At 44.7% G+C, this 10,000-nt stretch overlaps 1 long non-coding RNA gene across 2 annotated transcripts in view; it reads left to right on the top strand.

Moving 5' to 3' along the window:
- LOC106814486 overlaps positions 1-10,000 on the top strand; it is a 27,564-nt gene that overhangs the window by 6,623 nt on the left and 10,941 nt on the right. Inside the window, exon 1 of one of the 2 annotated variants that reach the window (XR_001394614.1) lies at positions 5,978-6,144. The exons of the other annotated variant lie outside the window; for it this stretch is intronic. This is a non-coding gene — a long non-coding RNA (uncharacterized LOC106814486). Of the gene's footprint in view, positions 1-5,977; positions 6,145-10,000 lie in introns of those variants that run through there. 2 annotated transcript variants of the gene reach the window in all.

Genomic DNA, 10,000 nt, shown 5'->3' with positions numbered 1-10,000 from the left:
TATATATATATAATATATTATATATAGATTATATAGTATATATTAATATATAATAAAATTAAATTAGATTATAGTATTTAAATAATATATAGTATATATTATATATATATTATATATCATACACTCCCCTATCTATACACTCCTGATATTCTAATATGCTTATGGCGCACCCATCATCTGGATCCCTCCCACGGCCCCATGCACCCTGTTCAACAGTGCGCCGTGTTTGGAATTCATTTAGCTACACATTTTGCTATGAAAAGTCAGATGTCATAAATGTAATAGTTCATCCTAAAAAAAACCTCAGTCATTCCTGATATTGCACCTTTTTGTACCGAATAAGTCAGATATGATATATAAGAAATACAAGTGAGCCCCCCTAAAAACACTTTAAAAAAAAAAAAAGGTTTTGGGCGTAACGTACCCCACTAGTATGTGTGCACGTAGTGTTTGGAGTGTGTGTGTGCGTGCCATCCGCTTGCCGTCGCTCTGCATATCAGCATCACGTGAAATGTACATAAGCTGATGTGAAAAAAATAAAAAATAAAGCTGCACTGGCAAGAAGAATACAAAAGAAACAACATCTGCTTTGGCCATGCATGATGAACTGATTCGTGGCACGTGATTCCCACTATTGTAGAGTTTTCGGGTTGGGCAGTACGACCGGTTCGATCCATTTCACGTAATCAGCCATGAAAGTGGATATACCAGAAAGGCCTGGGCATTGAGTCGCTGTCTAAATGCCAAATCCAAGGTCGTGATGTATTGTTATTGCCCCTATGGCTTGACTTCCTAATGGGGGGTATATCACTTTCCCTCTCTCTCTCTCTTCTCTCTCTCTCTCTCTCTCTCTCTCTCTCTCCCCGGCACACGTCGGCTCTCTCTCTCCGCACTCCCGTCTCTTTATATATCTCTCTCTCGGGTCTCTCTTTCTTTCTCTCTCTCTCTCTCTCTCTCTTCATCTCTCTCTCTCTCTCTCTCTCTCTCTTCTCGCATCTCTCTCGTCCTCTCTCCTCTCTCCCCCCCCCACCCTCTCTCTCTCTCTCGTCTCTCGCTCTCATCTCCTCGGGCTCTCGCTCTTTTCCTCCTCCCTCGCTCTCCGCTCTTTCTCTCGCTCTATCTCTCTATCCTTTCTCCTCCTCTCACCTCTATTCCCTCTCCTCTTCCTCCTCCTCCTCCTCCTCTCTCTCCTCTCTCGTCTCTCATCTCTCTCTCTTCTCGCTCTCTCTCTCGCTCGTTTCTCGTCTCTCTCTCTCGTTCTCTCATCTCTCTCTTCTTCTCTGCTCTCTCATCTCTATCTCTCTATCTCTCTAATCTCCCTCGCTTATCGCTCTCATATTATTATAGAGATCAGTGATACAGCCTGCTGATGGTGCTGGTGGTTGCGTGCTACGCCCTACTCCCTAACCCTAACCCTAATTTAATTTAATTTAATTAAAACAAAAATAATGTAATAAAAAATTGTAAATAAATCATGTAAATATTTGCGTTAATTGGAAAAAAATAGTTAAATGGATAAAGATAGAAAAATAGAAAAATAAAAAAAATATACAGATGGGATTCGAACCAACGACCTAAAGAAGTAACGGCAGTCGACGTACGCGTTAGGCTATTCAGTTTCATTGTAATAATGTATTATGGATGTGCCATGCATACATGGATGTGTGTGCGCGATTGGGCTATGGTGGTGGATAGCCACTGACGTCACGCTGGTCAACAGGCAGACAGACAATGGGAAAACCCATTCGACTCTTCCCGTCATGCCTAGAAAACAGTGCGCTATTCTGTGAATGGTCCAAGGGTTCCCGATTGGCAGACAGACAGACAAGAGTCTCCCCCACATGCACGCGAACCCTAGTAGCATATATTGCACTCATATTATTATTATGCACCTGTTGTTTATTGGGTTTATCCCTGAAGGCACTTGCTACTGTAGTCGCTGGGTAATTCTGCTGCCAGACAACTGTGCGCGGTAGCTTGCGTGCTATGTGCGCCGTGTAATTGCGTGACTAAACTTCCGAATGCGATAACAAAAATGAGAGTAGACTGATGTAGATTACAAACTGCCGTTTCACCGTATATTATATACTCACTAAAACACGTACAAATCACACAGGCTAAACTAAAGATTGCGCACTACACACTAAAACTAGCTACAGACGAGGGTGAGGACGAGAGCCCCGTTTCTTCCGCGCGAGCTCTCTTATACCTCCCTTCGTAAACTGAGCCGTGATATCGTATCATTATGAACACGCAGCACGGATTATTTCTGGTTTCGGAGTGTGATGCGCACAGCACCGAGTATAACCAGAATCCATGTAAATCATTAAACCATCATTAACACACAGCACGGATTATTGCTGGTTTCGGAGTGTGATGCGCACAGCACCGAGTATAACCAGAATCCATGTAAATCATTAAACCATCATTACAGTACCGATGTGGACCTGACAACCTTTGTCACTTCCACACATTATACATCATACATCATACACATCATACAGCCACCAAAAAACGCAAAACTGATTTAATATTTTCGATTAAATGTCTTAGGCCTATATCAAACTCTAATTGAAGAATGTGTTTATCAGTCTGACAATATGGTGTAAACGTACCGTTACGACAAATTCAAAAATAGCGTGCTACACTACATTGCCACTATATCCAGTGCAGTGGACACCGACAAGTATGAGAACATAACATAACAATAATAATGTACGTGTATTATATAGATGTCTAGGATGGACGTAAACCGCTTCCCCATGCTTCGTGAATACCTCTTCTCTGGAATACCTTCTAACATTGTAACCTGAATCTGTAATACAGCGTCGTTGTCGCCAAGATATACGTATAACACTAGCTATACGTTTTTGCAAATATAACCGGAATATATATATACATAGGTCAGGGGCGGCGCCAGGGTATTTTCTGAGGGGGGGCGAAACCATGCAGGGGCGTGTACAGAGCTTTCATCGAGTGTTGAACACAATCATACAAACGAAAATGAGGACAACTATCACATCCCCCAGCACTCCTGTAGACAGCTAGAGCCATATGTTTTACATACAAAAGAGGCGTCAGTTTGGTTGATATGGTATGTGTCGCAGAGCGTGATTGGTTTATGCTAGGCATGCCCCTCAACAGCCAGCAGCTACGATGGCGTAGTGGATTTACACTGGAATTCATCAACATTTGCGTACGGCAGAGATGCATAACGCCGCGTTGATGAATCGCACCTACGAGCTTGGCGTACGTACTTCGTAGAACTCTGTGTAGCCAATACACTTTGCGCAACGTTGATGAATCCGCGGCCCGCCAGGGGCCCGCGCCTTAGTGCCCCTGGTGGGGTCCAGGGGCAGAGCCCTGGGCAGGGGTCCGGCGGAAGTTCTCAGAGTTTAGCTAATCAAAGCCCTTCAAATTGCTGACAAAAAAATTGTGCAGGGAACCAGGAGCAACATATACAAGGAGATGAAACCCGCGGAGGGGGGGGGGGAAGAACTCACCCGCACATTATGGTAGGTATCTGGTATGTGCCACTGCGAAGTTAAAAATGGCGGGGGGGGGGCTCTGGAACTAACTCAGACCTGAAAATGGTGGTTTCTGGAAACTAATGTTTGTGAATTTGGTATGCTCTGGAACCGGCTATGTTCGAAAATGGGGGTCTCGCGAACTAGCTAGGATTTCGTTGAAATTCAATTGCTATGAAACTGACACGTTTAAAAGAGGGGGTCTCCGGAACTGTGAGGGGAACAGTGATTTGCTTTAAAATCTATGCTGTAGCACTTGAACCAATAATAATACTTGTATTATGTAGAGGCGAGAAAAACATGACCCGGAGAGAGATGAACGCACGCATACGCACACGCACACACACACACGCACGCATACACACACTAACTAAAACTAGACAGAGGGCACTCACGGAGAGAGCATACCTCCGCCAGCGACATACGCCATACGACTCACGAACACACGAATAACCCACGATATACGCCAGCGTATGCTCGCTCGCCGCTCAGTCAGCAGCAGCCGGCTGTGGCTGGCTCGCTCGCTGACGCGCTAAAATATCATCGCGTCACACCACACACACACACACACACACACACACACACACCACACACACCACACACACACACACACACACACACAACACACACACACACACAGCGCGCGCGCGCGCGCGCGCCGCGCGCGCTAACGTGTACACGAACGCACAGACGCAGCCGCCGATTACATAACCTCCCCTCGCACTCCGTGGGCGGAGGTAAAAATAAGATAGCATGTAGAGTATTATTAGAGGTCAGTCTGAACGTGTAATTATAATTTATAAGTTGTTAACACCCTCAAGTGTGCCTACCTTTCCGCGCCGGGAAACAGCATCATCGACAAATGATGGTCCCAACTTGGACTCCAAGGAAATAACACTTGACATCGATTATCAAATTAAGCACAGGTTTTATAGTGGATTGAATTTCGACACTTAATTTTTGATTTTTCGATGAAAGTGGTCCAGCTTGTAGGTTACATCACTCATTTTTGGGCGATCGCCCCTATTATTTGCAAGAGATCTTGCTTCTTCTTACCTTTTCTTGCAAATGATGGGGGGGGGGGGGGGGTGACCCCCACCCCACCATCCATTTGCCAAGACATTTTGCAAGATGTTTCTTTTTCTTTTCTCTTTTTCTTTTTCTTTTCTTTTTCTTTTCTTTCCTTTTTTCTTTTTTCGTTTTCTTTTTCTTTTTCCTTCTTCTTCTTTTCTTTTTCTTGGGCAAAGATAGGGGGGGCGACCGCCCCCCCCCCCCCCTGCCTCCTGTGGCGGCCGCCCCTGACAATGGTTGTTATCGGTTACTAAAACGCATTCGGTTTCTTCCGTAGCTCGCACAGACGTGCTGCAGCAGAATGCACACTCATACACGTACACGCGTACGCATATACCGCACACGGTACGCACGCGATAACGCATGCGCGCCTCACACGACCCATGATATAAGACATATAATAAAAGTGCAAATAAAGAATCATTTGATCTCATAGGTTGTATATACACACGTGCGCGCGCACATACACCAGGGGCGTGTACAGGGGGGGGGATTCAGGGGGTCCGCGACCCCCCCCCTGCTCGCGCAGAAAACGCATCTGAGGGGGTCTATATTTCAAAAAAATTCTAGGGGGGGGGGGCGCAGACCCCTTCGCGTGCTCGCAAGTTTGGGTTACGGTTAGACCCCCCCTGGTCCAAATCCTAGTACACGCCCCTGTACACGCACACGCACATACACTCACTCACAACACCACACACACACACACACACAACACACACACACACACACACACACAGCACACACACACACACACACACGCACACACACACGCACACACGCGACACCGGCACACCGCGCGTGCGCGAGCACGTTATATATATTAATATATATATATATATATATACATATATATATACATACATACCCACTTTTAATGTAATTTGATATAATACATGACAATAAGATGCAATGCAATACAACACAACACAACGTACTCAATGCAATGCAATGCAATACAATACAATACAATACAATACAATACTAACAAATACAATACAATACAATACAATACAATACAATACAAGATACAATACAATACAATACAATACAATACAATACAATACAATACAATACAATACAATACAATACAATGCAATACAATGCAATACAATACAATACAATGCAATGCAATGTACTGCAATGCAATGTGCAATGTAATGTAATGTGATGCAATGTAATACAAGTACGTGCTGCCTCTCGCGGCTCGCACGAGGATGCTCATTCCATAAGCTACTTCGCTGTTAGACTTGCACCATTTCCTTTTCAAATCGACAGTAGCAGATGTATTTTCTGTGAAGCGATTGATAGGGAACCAGACTAGCACACTGGTGATTTGCTCCAGGCTCGCGTGAATCGTACATAAGTGACAGACGGCCAGGCATACCAGCAGTTGTTGTCTTGTTGCTGCTAGCTTAATATTAGCACGCCGTCACTCACTCACTCATTCACTCATTCACTAAGTTAGTTGATCGTCATGTCTTCCACGCTGGTCAGATCGTCTCGTCTGCTACAAAAATCCTCCCATCTTTGTGCAGAGATGGTTTCGGTATGTGGCCTTATTTTATAATATAGATATAGTTAGCTCCAAGAAACGGTATTGCTAGGATTAGAATACTTAGCATTAGTATTAGAATACTTAGCAATTTATATAGACAATCCGTCGCACAGCCTGGTCGGGCTAAGATATAGTATTCATTCAACGTCTAGAGTAAAACATATACAGTATAACTAAACAATTAACATTACTCATTAGGCTAACTTACCAGAATTGACAAGTTAGACGACGTAATGAGTTAGGGTAATCGTATTCATTTATTTTATTTATTTAAACAGTTTGCCAATCAGGCTACCAGCATCCGAAGACTTGTTTACAATGACGTCGATGGGGCGACCCACGATGGGCGATTGTGATGTTGCCAACTATATATATATGCCACTATCACATTACCTACTGTGCAGTTACGAACGGCGCGCAAATCCACTTTAGGCCACCAATTAGGTATCACGAAGTGATTCCGCAAGATTTCTGTGTGTCATCAACTGATGCACAGACTTTCCGTATATCAAGGAATGATGCAAAGCCCTAACCCAGTGGCTGGATCTACGGGGGGGGGGGGGGGGGAGGGGTTAAACCCCCCTTGGGCTGCCGCAGTGAAATGTGAGTGTAGGCCTACTTAGAAAAAAATAAAAAAAGAACCAGTGTCGGGTGTCGAAAATTTCCGGGGGTGGGTGCAGCTTTACGGGTTTCAATGGCCCCGGACCCCTAGTCATAAGGCCTTCCGCACGCTGGGTGTGTAGCCAATCACCTCAGGTAAACCAACCCCTTAGTTTAAACCTAGATCGCTCCCTGTAACCCTAACGACCTAAGTCATATAAGTTATCAACTAGTATCACGTAGGATAGGGTTAGGGTTTTTTGCATCATTCCTTAATATACGGAAAGTCTGTCATCAGTTGATGATACAGCAGTAAATCTGTGGCATCACTCGTGAATAACTAGGTGGCCTAAAAGTGGATGGCGGCCGTTACGAACTCCTTAGATATACTAATCGGTACTAGTTATGGGATGTTGTATGTGAATTACCAGTACAGGTGCGAAAGTAACTAGTCTCAAATACTCCATGATTTACTGCGGACCTCGCCTGAATTTGACATATGACTCCGTGTGGACTCCCTGAAAAATTCTGCTTGGCATAATACTAAAACAATTTCGTTTCACGAGCGACGGCCTCACGGAATTACCTGGTATTTTGTCAGCAAATGCCAAAGAAAATTTGGCAGATGTGCATGCGCATGAATCTCAAAATAACGGCACATCGCGTTGATTGTTGTTGTGTGCTTTAGTTTTGAAAGCTTTAGACTGCGGACTCCCTGATTTTGCTACGGCAGGGAGTCCATTGGACTCCCTCGTTCAAAAGTTAATTTCTCTCCCTGCAGTCGATGCCTACCGCGCAGAGCAGGGTTGCACGAACTATGAATGACCCAGCCAAGCAGATGTGGCAGGGGCGGATCCAGGATTTTTGAAAAGGGGTGTCCAGGAGAATACAGGGGACTTTTTTTTTCCCCCCCTACTTACTTTTTCTGGTGTTTTAAAAAGCTTGCCGAAGGCATCTTAGGGGGGGGGGTTTGTGCATTCTGAGAGCATCCTGAGCAGTATTTTGATGTCTTAGAATGTAAAATTTTATTAGATCCGGTTCGCCCGGCGGACGCATGCGGACTCCCTCTTTGCCCATTTTCTAGGTTTTTATATCCGAATTTAATCATATATATCAGTAAATCTTTATCAGAAAAACTAGCGACTAAACAAGATTTTTTTATGAAGGAACAATATAAGAGAAGTGTGTGTGTGTGTGTGTGTGTGTGTGTGTGTGGTGGTGTGTGTGTGGGTGTGTTGTTGTGTGTGTGTGGTGTGTGTTGTGTGTGTGTGTGTGCTTGGTGGTGTGTGTGTGTGTGTGTGTGTGTGGTGTGTGTGTGTGTGGTGTGTGTGTGCTGTGTGTGTGTGTGTGTGTGTGTGTGTGTGTGTGTGGTGTGTGTGTGTGTGTGTGTGTGTGTGTGTGTGTGTGTGTGTGTGTGGTGTGTGTGTGTGTGTTGTGTGGTGTGTTGTTGTGTGTGTGTGTGTGTGTGTGTGTGTGTGTGTGTGTGTGTGTGTGTTGTGTGTGTGTGTGTGTGTGTGTGTGTGGTGTGTGTGTGTGGTGTGTGTGTGTGTGTGTGTGTGGTGTGTGTGTGTGTTTCTGGTGTGGTGTGTGTGTGTGTGTTGTGTGTGTGGTGTGTGTGTGTGTGTGTGTGTGTGTGTTGTGTGTGTGTGTGTGTGTGTGTGGTGTGTGTGTGTGTGTGTGTGTGGGTGTGGTGGTTGTTGTGTGGGGCGTGTGTGTGTGTGTGTGGTGTGTGTGTGTGTGTGTGTGTGTGTGCTGTGTGGTGTGTGTGTGTGTGTGTGTGTGTGTGGTGTGTTGGTCTGTGATGTGTGTGTGTGTGTGTGTGTGTGTGTGTGTGTGTGTGTGTGTGTGTGTGTGTGTGTGTGTGTGTATGCTTTTTCCCCTTTTTTTGTGGTAAAAAAGGGGGGGTTCGGACCCCCTCGACCCCCCCGCTGGATCCGCCCCTGAGTGGTGTGTAGACAGTGTGCCAAAAAGCAGGGCTTCATTGAACAAGTATGATAGCGGGTATAGGTGTTAATTAAGTCATCAAATCCTATTTTGCTGATACGTACCTTGCTAAGTACAGTGTGCTTCTGGTGTTCAGTGTGCAAATGTGCAAATGTGGACAGCTCTTATATCCTTGGGCCGTGCTTCGTGCCCGACTGTGGCGTCTTACGGGGCGAGAAAGTCGACCACATAATTATGCTAACGTGGGGACCCGATGGCATTATTTTCAGTTAGAATATCTACACTGTTAGTACAATGTTTGTGTCGGCTCGCACAACTTTTAAATTACCCAACCAGCCAGGCAAAACCCGTATGGGTATGCATTTGGTGGGGGGCGTAAGATGGTTTTAGGCTAAAGAAACGTATTTATGCCATTCGACTTGAATGCCGCAAACGTGAAAAAACACGACTGGCGAACTGACTTGCAGAAATTACGTTGCTAGGTGACGTACTACTACAACAGTGTTAGTACGTGCACATGTGATAGCAGGGCTGAATAATAACAAATTTGCTATTATTCACTCCTGATGATAGGTAACCGGGGAATTCACAGTTGCGCTGAAAGGGAGCAACGAGTGGGGAAAATTCACAAACGTATGATCGGAAAAAACTTGGCGGAAGAACTTATCGGCTGTGATAGCAAGAGTTGGTATTTACCCAGGGCTGTTCTCACCGTGATCATGAGGTATCTACATTTATCTGAGTGCATGCATACTTGCACGTGCATCTGGGCCATCCTTAAAAAATTCTGTTTGCTGTCCCCCGACCCATGATTTTTTTAGTGGGTAAGTAGGTATTTTTTTGTGAGGCATAATAGTTATTTTAAGTCTGTTCTCATGTTTGCCACACATGCTTTGTGTTTCAGTCTTAACTATAAAAAATGTAAAAAAAATATAAAAGATATGGAACCCAAAATGTAAAAAAAAACTTTTGGGTCGCGGCTATTTTCGTTAATCGGTCGGAGGACAGCAAACATATAATTTTTTAAGGATGGCCCTGTGGGTGCATTGTGCATGTCAGGGGTAGAAATTAACTTTTGAACACGGGAGTCCAACGGACTCCTTACCCTCAAAAAGAGGGAGTCTGCAGCCAAATGAGGGAGTCCGCAGTTTGAAGTTCAAAATTAGAGATACTAACAATAACGCATACAGTGTGCTTATTTTGAAGATTCATGCGGTTGCACGTCTGCCCAATTTTCTTTGGACATTAGCTGAAAAAATCGGTAATTCCGTGAGGCCGTGCTCTGGAACGAACTAGTTAGTAT

Source organism: Priapulus caudatus, unplaced genomic scaffold, assembly GCF_000485595.1.
Source record: "Priapulus caudatus unplaced genomic scaffold, Priapulus_caudatus-5.0.1 Scaffold930, whole genome shotgun sequence".
Taxonomy (NCBI): Eukaryota; Metazoa; Priapulida; class Priapulimorpha; order Priapulimorphida; family Priapulidae; genus Priapulus; species Priapulus caudatus.
The sequence above is the reverse complement of the archived record's forward strand: the minus strand, read 5'-3'. Positions and strand labels throughout refer to the sequence as shown.